Source organism: Bactrocera neohumeralis, unplaced genomic scaffold (genome assembly GCF_024586455.1).
Source record: "Bactrocera neohumeralis isolate Rockhampton unplaced genomic scaffold, APGP_CSIRO_Bneo_wtdbg2-racon-allhic-juicebox.fasta_v2 cluster09, whole genome shotgun sequence".
In the NCBI taxonomy this organism is placed as follows: Eukaryota; Metazoa; Arthropoda; class Insecta; order Diptera; family Tephritidae; genus Bactrocera; species Bactrocera neohumeralis.
The window spans coordinates 11,197,276-11,211,741 of NW_026089622.1; positions in this window are offsets into that span (position 1 = coordinate 11,197,276).

Consider the following 14,466-nt stretch of genomic DNA (forward strand, 5'->3'; position numbering starts at 1 on the left):
TAATAGTTTCGTTTTCTATATAAGTATCTTTCCTTATGTTATTAAGAAGATTATTTACTATCATGCTAATGTTATTAATTTTTTCGTTAAAAATATTGTTAATAAGTACTTGTTTATTATTATTATTATTGATATCATTAAGATTTTTGGTTATTACATCCAGATCTTCGTGATCGGGGCTTCCGGCTATGAATTTCCAAGCCGTTCCTAAACTATCTATGGATCTTTTCTGTCTTCTTTCGACAGGTTTTATTGTATCTAAAATTTGAAGAGATTGGGTTAATTCGTGTTTTAGGATGGGATAAAGGATTGTGTCCTTGGGTATGTCCGAAGAGGTGAATCTGTACATGTCCGTCAGAAATTGTTCGTACTTGTTGAGGTCGATTATGTGTATTAGTCTGAAGTCTCCATTCTGGATTTTTACTAGTCCGTCATTTATCGTAACTATTTGTGCCGTGGAGTAGTCATAAATGTCTATTGATGCGAATATTGGGTAAATAAGGAGAAGTCTGAAAACAAAAATTTTAGTTTTGAGTTTTTATATTGCGTTTATGAACTACTTTTCCTGATTCTGTCAAAACGGTGGAATTTTTGTCTTCCTTTACTATTTCTTTTCTAAATTTTGGAGATATTTTGGTTCCTAGTCGTTTGTTTATCCTAACGTAAATTGTTTCTCCAGGGTTATATGTTCTAATTGGATGTCGGGATTTATTATGGTAGGAAAGATCTTTTAGTTGTCTATTTTTTAGTTCCGAGATAATTTCTTCCCTAGCTCTTTCAAATTGGCTTGGGTCTGTGGAGATTCTTCTCCCGAAAAATACCTCTATTGGTTTTTTCTTTGTGGAGGAGTGGACTGAAAAATTGTACTCGTAGACGGAGTTATCGAGGAGTTCGGCGAATGAGGTGAAACTTCGCTCTGCTTTTAAACAGCGCATTATTTCTGTGAGGGTCGAGTGAAATCGCTCTACTTGACCATTTACGGAACTTGCATAAGGTGGTGTTCTAAAAATTTGTATATTTAGGGTATCTTCCAATAAAAATCGAATGGAAGCTGAATTCAAAGACGTTTCATTGTCTATAACTACCGTTTCTGGTACGCCAAATTGAAACAGTAGTTCGCGGAGAGGTTCCTTAACGTGTTCTACGGCTCTGGAGCGAAGGATTTTGGTTTGGGCATACTTTGAAAATTTGTCTATGGCTGTAAGGACGAAATTTCGTTCAGTTATGTAAATATCAATATGTAAGATTTGTCCTGGAAATTGTGGAATAGGGGTTTCTCCTAGTTTTGGTTTGGTAGGGTGGCGGTCGTACTTATTTTCTTTGCAAACTGAGCATTGCTGAATAATTCTTTTTATTGTTTTGGTCATGGAGGGAAAATAGTAATTTTCTAAAATTTGAAGTTTGTTTTCACGAGAATTCCTATGTGCTCTTTTATGGGTATTTATGATTATTTCTTCTTGTTGCTGTTCGTCTGTCACATCCTGGACTTGGAGTTGAGAAAACCTGGTTTTATAGTTACTAAAGTGGATCGGGTATATTTCTTGAATTTTACCCATAGTTCTTTCGTCGGTTTTGATGCAATTTATTATGGAGGGGTTTAGGTACCTTTTTAGGAGATTTATTAATGTTTCTGAGTTATATTCCGGTTCTTCAATGACGTGTCTATGGTATGTGGGGAATACTATCTTGAATTGATAGGTAGAAATTGGGCCTGAATTTAGAAAGATTTGGTTTTTGAAAACGTTAATTGGGGATTCTACATGCCAAATTAAGTTATCGGATGAGCTCTCGTCACTATGCTGGGTTACTGACAAGGAGTTAATTGGTTCGGGAGGCGTTCTGATTTCTCCTATGACCTTAGTGGTATAGGTAAGTTTATCGTTTGGTTCCGTAAAGAGATTAGAAAAATTTTCGACTAAATTATTAATTTCCTTCTGATGTTTTTGTGACAAGTTATCTTCCTTAATATGTATTTTGTTAACAGATCTTGAAGCTAGCTGCTTGATTTTAATTTTGGTATTGCCTTCTAACTCCATGAAGTTATTCTTTACGTGGATGACTGCGTCAAGCTCCTTAAGGCTATCATTCCCAATAATACCATGGAATGATGTCAGAGTCGGGAGGAGGTAGAATTTCAGTTTTTTGTCTGAGTTAAATAGGTTTAGAAAGGTATGCTGTTTGATTTCGATGTCTCCTGCTATGGATTTCGCGAAAAAAATGCTTTCGTTATTTATTGGATTGGGCACGATAGAGGATCGTATATAGTTTTTCGTAGATCCTGTATCTACTAAAATTTTCACAATATCTCCACTCTTCAGCCTGCATTCAACATAGGGCAGCGAAGAGTGACTCATTCTAAAAAATGTAAGTCAGTCGTGTCTATGTAGCTATCGTCCTGACCTTCATCATTTCTGTCTCTGTAACGTTCATCATCGTAATGGCTAGAGTTGTCGTTCGTCTGCTCGTCAATTGTCGTGGTAGGATAGTAAGCTTGTGGTTGTTCGGAATCTATATGGAAATTCCTTTGGATTTTATTAGGGGGTACAGGAGCTGGAGGGTTGCCAGGAGGAGGTCTTTTGTTAATAGGGTCATTATTACGTGGCCTATTCATATAATTAATATTCCTAGTTCGCAGTGATGGGTCAATGTCCATTGGTTCTGGACGTGGCTGTGGCTTATGCAAAGGACGTGGTGGTGGATTGTAATGCTGTTGTGCATATTGGGGCGCCTGTTGCTGGCGTTGAACTTGATAATTCATTTGCGGTGGTCTAGGTGGAGTGGCTGCGTACAACCTTGGTTGGGGCAAGTATGCCAATTCGGGGTAAAACTCATTGTTCATCCTTCTGGGAGGTAGTGGTGGACGAAACTCTTGTGGTTTCCTGCTGATATTGTTATTATTGCTCAAGGCATAATGTGACCTGAAGGTTTGGTTCTCTAGTTTGAGACATAGGTGGAGTGCCTGAGGGAGATCTGCTGGTTCCCTCATTCCAAGGAGTCTCGGTAGATCTCCTTTGAGTCCGCGAACGAACGTGTCTAGGGCTTTATCCCTATACGTACGAGTTAGAAGGTGCATGGCTTCTGCGCCGACTTCCATGCATCCTAGTTTGTTCAGAATTAGTGAGAGATGAGAATATACCTTTTGGTAAAATTCTTGAATTGTATTGCTACCCTGTACGAGAGAGGTCATTTGGTACTCAAGGGTACCGAGGTCGCGTTTATCCGCGTAATGCAATGTTAGGCAACTGGAGATCGCCTTCCAATCCAGTGGAGTGTTATAGGACTCCAAAGCAATGTCGGCATTGCCCACGATTTTGTTTCTAATGACATTGAGGATGCCATAATATTTTGGGGTACCTCTTTGAGGCTCATATATCTGGAGGATCCTGTCCACGCTTTTCCTCCAAGATGTGAATTCTCCCGGATTTCCGGAGAACTCCCGAAGACATCGTACCACATCTGGTATTTTGTCTAATTCAGAGATATTCCCGGGTAGTCTTGAGTCTATGGTAATGTCCGTGAAATTTGAAAAGTTGGAATTTGGGTTAAGGGCGGCTTGAACCATGTTTCGCCCTTCTGTCCTTAAGACATTGTTCACAATTCCTGTGATTACGGAAGTTAACTCATCCATCGAGAATGAATTAGAAGAGGCAAGAGGCTGACCACAAGGTGCTGGTGGCCCTTGGGGTGAATTAAGTATTGGTGGCCGAACGAGGTTGGCAGGATTAACTGGCATGATTGATATATTTCTATTATTTACTTTTTTATTTTAAAAATTTAATTTATCCCTAGCTTATTTTGTTTTGAGTTAAAAGTTTCCTTTTTAAATTTTTCACTTTTAGTTAGCTTTTCGTTATAATATTATCTCGTCCAGTTCAATTATTTTTTCTTAATTGCGCTCTCTTTCTTAAATTATGTCACTATTCTTAAATTATGTTCACCTTTGCATTAAAGATTTCTTAAACATAGTTTGTTTCACATTAAACAGTTTCACTTTTTATATTTTAAAAATTCTTTTACATATGTGAATATATTAATATTTATTCTTAAAATTAATTCTTACTCTAGTAGCAGGAACATTCTCCTGGGCAGGCGGCTAACGTCTTGCGTTTCCCGTTTGCTATTGGCGACTAGGGGGCCTCTTTTCCTGCACTTCTGTTGAGTCCTAGCCCAAGCCTTCGCCGTCTATGGGGTGGTCAGTATTATCCTTGTCTTCTAATGGTAGCCGCTGAGTATCACGACAGCACAAACATTTTAACCAAGACTTGTGGATACACCCGCGAATTGTATTGATACGAAACGCGACTAGCGAAGGCCCCACGTTGGGCGCCAGTTAAGAAATTTGATGTAATTTCTTTTTAAAAAAAAATTTTATTTATTGCTCGTTTCATTACAGAGCTAAGACTAAACTTAAGAATTAATTTACTTAAAACCTAAGCTACGTTGCACCGGCCAACTGCTGACTTTGTTGCCGATTCTCCGAATTGGCTTATTTCGGTTGCGCGTGTTGGATTTCCGCTTCATGCCGAAAAATGAGCTTTTATGCTGATGAAAGCGTCTGGCTTTTACTGTGGGAAATGTTGTGCAACTAAAGTTGCATTTCCGCTGGCTTTGCTAATTATTGCTGATTATGTGTTATTACTTATTTAGTAATTGTTAACATTTGCCATGTTAACATGTACATATAGAGCAGTGCGCTCACGCTTTTTACTGATAAATGATAATATCGCGATTTGAATTTGAATTGTACTTACATATGTATGTACATACATATTTGTGAATTTATGACATATGTACATATTATCAAACATACGAAATTTTTAAAAGGTATCTCTTATTTGTACATTACCTACAAATATAACTTTGAAAATAGCATAATTTAATGATAATGTTATCAATTTTGAAGGAATTCAGAAAAATTCGCAAAATGATATTCATGTCAATTAATATGATTGCATGTAAACGTATAAAAATATAAGCGAAAGGCCAACATGCGTCTGTAATAGCAATGTATATTTCTAAAAATAATTTTTATTGAATGCTCAGCTCTGTTCACGCGCCACTGTTAAGATTTCTCCTTCTGATCTTGCTGTGGTGAAACACAGTTAGCCAAAAATATTTTTTACGCTCTCCGCGCCGTGAACCTTCTCTATAAATATACGTTCTCTGTGGTTTGTGTTTTTTTGTTATAATGCTAAAAAAAAAAATCAAGGCAACCTACATAAAATTAAGCACAATTCTTTTGGCAAATTGTATCGATTCTACATTCAGAGAACGTATATTATAGAGAAGGTTGACGATGTCGAGAATTTAGGGATATTTGGATTTTGGGATATTTACTGTTTTGGATGGGTGCATTTCACCACAGAAAATTATTAGCGCATTTCACCACTTAACATCAGGGGCACGACAATAACAGAACTGTGTAGTTGTTAGAGCCAATGGGAAAAAATATGTTAATTTCAATGTTTAGAAATGTACGCTTACAGATTCGTATGTTTACAATGCGCAAACGACTGCATATAGTTTATAGATCGGTATACATGTATGTACATATATTTGTTATGAAAGCACATAAGTGTGTACATACATAGTATGTACTTATGTATATATTTTAAGATTGAGCTATTTTATGATGAATTGCATAAAATCTTTGCAAATATGTATATAATTCAATAAGATTTGTATTACTACCTAAATATGCATTTTATATAGGTTTGGTATGACATACATATGTATGTATATTTATATACTTAAATAAATATTTGCTTTGGTCATTAAACTTTTCGATATCATGTTAAAAGACCAAGCGGTCGCACATTTGTCCATATATAATTATGTGTGCATGTAAACAAATATGACAGACCATACGCATAATGTTTGTAAATTTGTCTACATGCAACATATGTATGTAAATATGTACACTCAATGCTTCATGCGAAATCTACGTTGACGCGGACAACCAATGGCGAAGCTCATATTTTTTGCTTTCATGTCAAAGAGTCAATTTGTCGAAAGAATGACGCGACGACAAAGCTTCACAACATTGTGTTGTTGGTAGAAAATCCGAGCTGTGCCGAAAACACAAACGAACGATCGCCAATTTCCACTGCTTCCATTGCCGCTGTACCAGCTTCGCTTACAAACCAACGTAGATATGTATGTTTGTGTGTGAGCTTGCATACATGTCGACTCAGATTTTTGCAAGCCGCGTAACAATATTTTGTACATTCCTTGACAAATACAGTCAATCCCGGTTATGTGCCACAATCAAAGATAAAGATTTTTGTGGTTTGTTTAAAAAAAAATTAATATGGCACATAAGCGAGTGCGGATAGTTAATCGAGTGGTACTTGAAACAATAATTTCCATGTATATCAAAAAACAACCGTGAGGTGCAGCATGATATGGGCAGTTAAGAGGGCTGATTTTCATTTAAGCGGAATACTACTTAACCGGGATTGACCGTACACATAAATCAGAGGAATATTGAATATTTTCTTTGGCACATTTCTTGACTTGAAAATCGACAAATAAACTATGTTGTCAATTTTATTCTATACTTATATTTGCGGGGTTGTCGCTTTTTCCTTCTCATACAAATATCAGAAATTGTTCAATTTATGATTTTTATACTCTCGCAACAATGTTGCTAAGGAGAGTATTATAGTTTTGTTCACATAACGGTTGTCCTAAAACTAAAAGAGTCAGATATAGGGTTATATATACCAAAGTGATCAGGGTGACGAGTAGAGTCGAAATCCGGATATCTGTCTGTCCGTCCGTCCGTGCAAGGTGTAACTTGAGTAAAAATTGAGATATCATGATGAAACTTGGTACACGTATTCCTTGGCATAAGAAGGTTAAGTTCGAAGATGGGCAAAATCGGCCCACTGCCACGCCCACAAAATGGCGGAAACCGAAAACCTATAAAGTGTCATAACTAAGCCATAAATAAAGATATTAAAGTGAAATTTGGCACAAGTGATCGTATTAGGGAGGGGCATATTTGGACGCAGTTTTTTTTGGAAAAGTGGGCGTGGCCCCGCCCCCTACTAAGTTTTTTGTACATATCTTAGAAACTACTATAGCTATGTCAACCAAACTCTACAGAGTCGTTTTCTTCAGGCATTTCTATATACAGTTCAGAAATGGAAAAAATCGGATAATAACCACGCCCACCTCCCATACAAAGGTTATGTTGAAAATCACTAAAAGTCCGTTAACCGACTAACAAAAAACGTCAGAAACAATTTTACGGAAGAAATGGCAGAAGAAAGCTGCACCCAGGCTTTTTTTAAAAATTGAAAATGGACGTGGCCTCGCCCACTTATGGACCAAAAACCATATCTCAGGAACTACTCAACCGATTTCAATGAAATTCGGTATATAATATTTTCTTAACACCCTGATAACACGTACGAAATATGGGTGAAATCGGTTCACAACCACGCCTTCTTCCAATATAACGCTATTTCGAATTCCTTCTGATGCCTTCTCTGTATAATATATGTATACATTAGGAACCAATGATGATAGCGGAATAAAACTTTACAAAAATACGGTATTTGAAAAATATATAAATGACGTATAATGAAATCTCGATTATCACTTTATCATGCGAGAGTATAAAATGTTCGGTGACACCCGAACTTAGCCCTTCCTTACTTGTTAGCTTTTGCCATCGTCGCGAAAAGACGCTTGTGGGCAAAGGCATGCTCGGGGAGATATAATGGTATTTGCTTTTATGAATGAAGCAAGTTTGCCTGTTGAAAGTGCGCTTGCGTTAATGAATGAAAATATTGTTGTTGTGTGTTTTTCTACAAATTTGGGCATCGACTTGGCTGCCATATTGACTTGTGACGCTGCTGATGCTATTTGAAACCATTGTTGTAGAACAATATTCGTAGTTTTTGCGGGTGACATATCTACATGTGAACGTACTTATGTATAAGTATGTATGTTGTGTATGCATTATTTGTGTGGGAATGTCATGCGCACATATTTACATGTGTACTCATATTTGTATGTTGGTTGGTATACATTATTTGTTCGGCAGTGTCATACACATATGCATGTACATACATATAGAGCAGTGCGCGCAGACTTTTTACTGATAAATGATATTACGATTTGAATTTGAATTTGAATTGTACTTACATACATACATATGTGCATATGTAATTATGCGCTGATATGTATGTATGTAGATGCGTATGAAAATTAAATGACATATTACCGTAATATGTACATACTTATATTAAGTTTTTATGATATTATGATAGTATCTCATATACATATACATACATATGTATATTATATTTACAAACATATTCATATTATAATATATTCTCAAACATAAGTAATATTTTAATAAATAACTCTTAATTGCACATTAACTACAAATACTGTTTTGAAAATAGCATAATTTAATTAGAATGATACATACATACATATATGTAAATTATGCATATATTCATAAAAATACGCAAAATGATAGTCACATCAATTAACATGATGGGATGTGAGCATATAAAAATATAAGCAAAAGGCCAACATACGTCTGTAATAGCAATGCATGTTTCTGAGCATAATTTTCATTAAATGCTCAGCTCTGTTCACGCGCCACTGTTAAGATTTCTCCTTCTTACCTAGCTGTGGTGAAATGCACTCATCGCATTTTGTTAGCTTTTGACAGTTTACACGCCTGTCCGTTGTTGGACCTTCTCTATAAATATACGTTATCTGCTACATTATCCGAAGTAGGGATGGAAAGAGCGCGAGCGGAGCGACTCCTCAACTGATTTGCGATAAGTCCTGCATGTGAAAATAATGGCTCACAGGGTACAGACGTTGCAACTATTGGCAAGTACTTTTTAGCTACATTCCATAGATACGGATATTCAAATTTCATACTTCCCCACACATTGAACGGATTAGGATTTTGTTTCCGATTATAGTTACTTGGTGCAGGTCTTATCTTAATTCCGTCAATTGTCGAAGTCATCGAGTAAAAGTCGATTTTAATCGATTCAAGACAGCCTTGAATCGATCCTAAAAAGTCGATTCTTTCTATTAAAAGATCGATTTTTGACTAAAGTCAGAGTCGACTTTCCTATCCCTAATCCGAAGGAGCTTCGTTTCTACCTGGTTTCCCACGACACCACATTTCTTTTTTAATTATTATAGTTTATTTCTTAAAATTACATCACATATTAATTACGACCTCGAGAGCATGCTACGTACAATTGCCCATGTGAAAAACGTGGTGTACTCGAATCTAAGCCACAAATAGACATCGTTTAGCCTTGGTATTTGTTGATTGTCATTGCAAATGCCAATCTAATCGGAAACTGAATTCGTTTGAATTGAATTGGCACATCTGTAGGTATGATAGGAGTCCGTAGTATTAATATGTGTTTAAATGAGTTAAGCCGCCCCCTCACTCAACCTGGGAAAAACTGGCGCATCCTACTACGACAGCGCAATTCCCCACAGTTGATGACACTACATCACACCACAGTTGAGGACATCACCACACCAGTAAGCAGTCATCACAACAAAAAAAGGATTTGAACGATGCACCTGACGATCATCGCCCGTCAACATTCGAACATACACATTCGCCTTCAATTTTTCGTCCTCGAATGATCCTCCGCGCTGCAACGTATCGATCTTACGCGGCGCCACGTCGATATCTCCTGCTATCACTCGGTTTGGGAACTATATCCACCCCGTTCAACATATATAACTTTGTATTTAATACTTGCGCTAAATAAACCTTTTAAATAAAATTATTGTACATTTTAAAATAAAGCATTTTCTATTTAACGGGTGTGAAAGTGGTCGGTAATTCTTTTTGAAAAATTGGACAGCAATTTATTCATGGTCCTTCGAGCCATAGTGACAGGCACTATGGATTTTGAAATAAAATAAAATAAAAGGAAATCCATTGCAGTGAGGTGAGAAGTGAACAATCAAACAAACAAAAAAAAAGAAACATAGAAAAAACAAACAAATCAATCACTCAAGCCAAACGAGCGCGGTGTGCTAAAATTAAAAAATAAAAAATTGCAGGTGAACGAAAAACAAAAAAAAAAAAGTGAGCAGTGGAAAAACCAACGCAGTGACCTGAACAACAAAACAAAAAAATAACATACCATATTTATATACATACATATGTCAGTGAGGCGGAAAAAATTTTAAGAAAATAGAGAGAAACGGTGAAGTAAAAGAAACAAAAAAAATATATATGTATATACAGTCATGGACAAAAAAGTAGCACACTTTGAGAATTATCGCATAAAATGAGAAATAAAGTAGTGGCAAAAACTTTTTAATTTTTGTTAAACAAAAAGTGGTGTTACAAAGCAAAAATACACAAATATTACAAAAATAACTAGAAGAAGATATTTAAAGTTTTTCCCAAACAAGAAGTACAAAAATACAAACGTTTTAACTAACCAAACCACAAACCGGGCGCGAAACCCAAAATATAAAATAAAAGTAAAAGCAAAATAAACGGGCGCGAACATAAAAACAAATATACATACACACAACAAAACAACAGCACAAGGAGGAAGCCAGCTGGAGCACAGGACGGGGAACAAAACAAGTAGAAGGCGTTAAGGCAGCATAAGTATAACCCTACACCCAACAGAACATACCAAACCGAGCACCAAGTGAGCGTATTATGTTCATCTTAATTTAATATATGCAAATATGTATGAATAATATTACAGTTTTATTTGAGATAAAAAAAAACAAACACAGTAAAAAGCCGCAATACCGCTTAGTGCAATATAAATACATATATACCATATATACATATGTGTATACTCATAATAACCGTTCAACAAAATAAAAATTCTAGAATTTTCTTGCACTAGTATCCGGCAATACCTCTTATACTTGTTCAAGTAATAAGCAGGATTGCCTAAGATTTGTAAGCGAAGGAAAAAAACATAACATAAAAAGCAGCACATACAAAAAAAAAAAAAATTTAAAACAACAAAACAGACATTCAAACATATTTGCATATACAGTAGAGGCCCGCTAATCCGGACATGGCCTAATCCGGATTCCACTGTAATCCGGACAGGGTTAAAAAACTCAAAATTTCTATTAAGTCCCTTGTAATCCGGACCGACATCCTCTATCCGTATTCTCTAATCCGGATCACATGTTTATTATTCACTATATTCGCTTTTATGCTTTATTGGTTTAAGTGTTTTTTTGTTTTTTTGGAACATGTGTATTATTTGTTATAATAAACAAACAGAAATTTATAAATATTTTTTCCTTTTCCTTATTTTCCGGATAGGGGCACGATTCCGATTACTTTGGCGGCGGGGTAAAAAAAACGAATTTCCATATAAATGGGGTATGTGCGGATAGGGTAGCTTCTCCAGAGGAGGAATATCCAAAAATAATGTAAAAATAACTAATATTTTTTGAAATATTCACGTTTAAAAATTCAAAAATTTGCACTAAGAAAACATGTTATTTCCCAATGTTTCTCTAAATTTTTTCACATTTTCCTCTTGATATATTTAATTATACACTTTAAAGATTGAAATAAGTTCACATTTCAATTTTATTTTGTAATATTTTACCTATATTTATTAATTTAAAAATCACTTAGAACACTCATCGTTGCAAAGGCTAGATTGTTTACAATTATGAGGAAAACGAGCGTTGCCACATCTCAAACACCAAATTTGTAGGATTCTTAACGATATTCTTTTTTCTATATTAATTATAATAAAAAATACTTTCCAACAGTTTTCAAGTTATAATATTGAGTTGTGAAAACTTGTTCCATATACACATGTACATATATACATATGTATACATATATACTATACATATGTATGTATATGTATAATATGCGATTTATGTTTAATAAAAATAAAGAAGTAAAAATCTATAATAGGGGTATTCTCTTGTTCTTGCAAACCCCGGTGCACGGTGCAAGAATTGCAGATTTACAACGGCGCAACAACAAACACACGCAGAAAAATATTTGCAAGGGCTTAAAATATGTCAGACAAAACTATACACAATGTCACATATATATCATATTATACATTAATATATACTCATCGGTTCTTTATTTGATTAGATTGGTTCATGACATTTACTTTTTGAATGTTTATGTTTAGTCAACGTCACTAAAGCCCTATAAAAATCCGCTTTTTTATCGACAAATTTTGTTCAGATTTTCTCTGGTTGAATGTTTAATAAAAATTGCCGCATTTGGGGTGAAGAAACCAGAAGCCGTTCAAGAACTGCCCATGCAAAAAAATGCACTGTTTGGTGTGGTTTGTATGGTGGAATCAGGACCGTATTTTTCATTCTGCTGTTGGACGCAACGTTACGGTGAATGGCAGTTCTTGCAAACTGAACTTGGTTGACATGTGGTGCACGGTGCAACAGCTCGCTTGAATTGGAGAACAATTCATCTCAAGATTTTGGCAACATGCGATTTAACGCAACAACAAACACACGCAGAAAAATATTTTTGGAAGACAAGGGCTGTGCTCGAAAAAGTATTGGACTTATTTATTAATTTAAAAATCACTTAGTCAGACCAAAACTTATGTATAAGAATATCAATGTTATATTACCAATCTAATAATTTATGTTTCATAAAAATATTATGCAAGATCGCTGTTGTTTTCGCACGGTGCAAGAATACTTGGAATCATTGGATTTGCACGGCACAACAACAAACATGCGTTATTTTTAAAAAAAAAGTTATCAAGCTCTTAAAAAATCACATAAAGACATATTACGTCGTTAAATTGTTGAGGAAGATAAGTTTTAAATGGATTTTATTATTTCTATTTAAATTTAAAGATTTGTTACAGTTTTTTTTTCTTAAAAATGTATGCAGAAGGTGCGCCAATTCACAATAGCCATGCTTAATAGTCATTCACAACAAATTGACCGAATTAGCCATTCAAATATCACTAGATTCTGCAATGGGTGCTCTCGTGCTCTTGTATATTTCGGTATAGTATTTTTGCAATCTGCAATCTTCCAAGAGCAAGAGAATACCCCTAATAATATTGTAAAATTTATATCATATCGGGGTGACTGAAGTACCTTCGCGTAGTACTGCTTTCTGCGTTGGCGGCCTTCGGCCGCGCTTTAAAAAAATAACCCTGGTCGAGCGAATACCCGGGGTGACTGAAGTACTTTTGCGTAGTACTCCTTTCTGCGTTGGCGGCCTTCGGCCGCGCTTTAAAAAAATAACCCTGGTCGAGCGAATACCTGGGGTGACTGAAGTATTTTCGCGTAATACTCCTTTTTGCGTTGGCGGCCTTCGGCCGCGCTTTAAAAAAATAACCCTGGTCGAGCGAATACCCGGGGTCACTGAAGTACTTTCGCATAGTACTCCTTTCTGCGTTAAAATAAAAAAAATGTTTTGAGTTTCGTTATAAAGTGGTTGTATTTTTTGGTTATCTTGCACTAATATTCAAACAAAGTTTGAGTTTTCATTATAAAATGGTTAAATATTATTATATAATATTATTATTATATAATATAGTATATAATATTACATATTTGTTTATTAAATTAAATAAAGAACATATCCATATGAATGGATAGAGGAATTTTTGGGAAAAAAGGCATTTCAGCGAATTTCCTTATTATCACATGGCAGCGCTCCATTTCGTCGTAATTTTAGCACACACATGATGTTCACTACGAGTGTAAAATGTAATTTTTAAAATAAAGATTTCTTCGGTAAAAAAAACTGTTAAAAGTGTAAAATGTAGATTTATTAAAAAGTTTATAGTTTAAATTAATTAATTTGAAGTGAAAAATGTGAGTAAAGTGTGTTTAATGCGGTAAAATAGCTTGTTGAAATGCTCGAATTTTGGGAATTTTTTAACTTTAAGGTCGAATATCTCGTAAACTAAGCGTTTGCGGTACCTATAACCCAATATATTTTTTAATCAGGAGGACTTCCTCTTTCCAACGGTACCTTCAAATCGCGGCGCCAAATCCGAATTGTGCCCGGATAGGGGCCGGTTTTAATTGATCCGGATTAGCGGGCCTCTACTGTACCTAGTGGAAATATATTTCTTCTCAGATATTATTAATATAAGTATGTACATATCACAAAAACATATTGACAGAAAACTCAACATACACGTTACATACTTATAATATCAGTCATATTAGAATATATGATTATTTACATACGTACATATATGTACATATATAATAGTGCATACGGAAAACATCTGTTTTACCGAATTCGATTTCGGGCTCTTTTCGTCGTGTAAATATATTGCTAAAACAAAAGCAAGCAGAATTACACAAAACATTACAGCATATTCTTTGATCATATACCTGTACATTAGCACAAGCAAAGCGCATTGATCTCTTCAACGAGCTCTCAATCGCACAAAGCATAAGTACATACATACATATGTATATACAAGTCCGAGTATT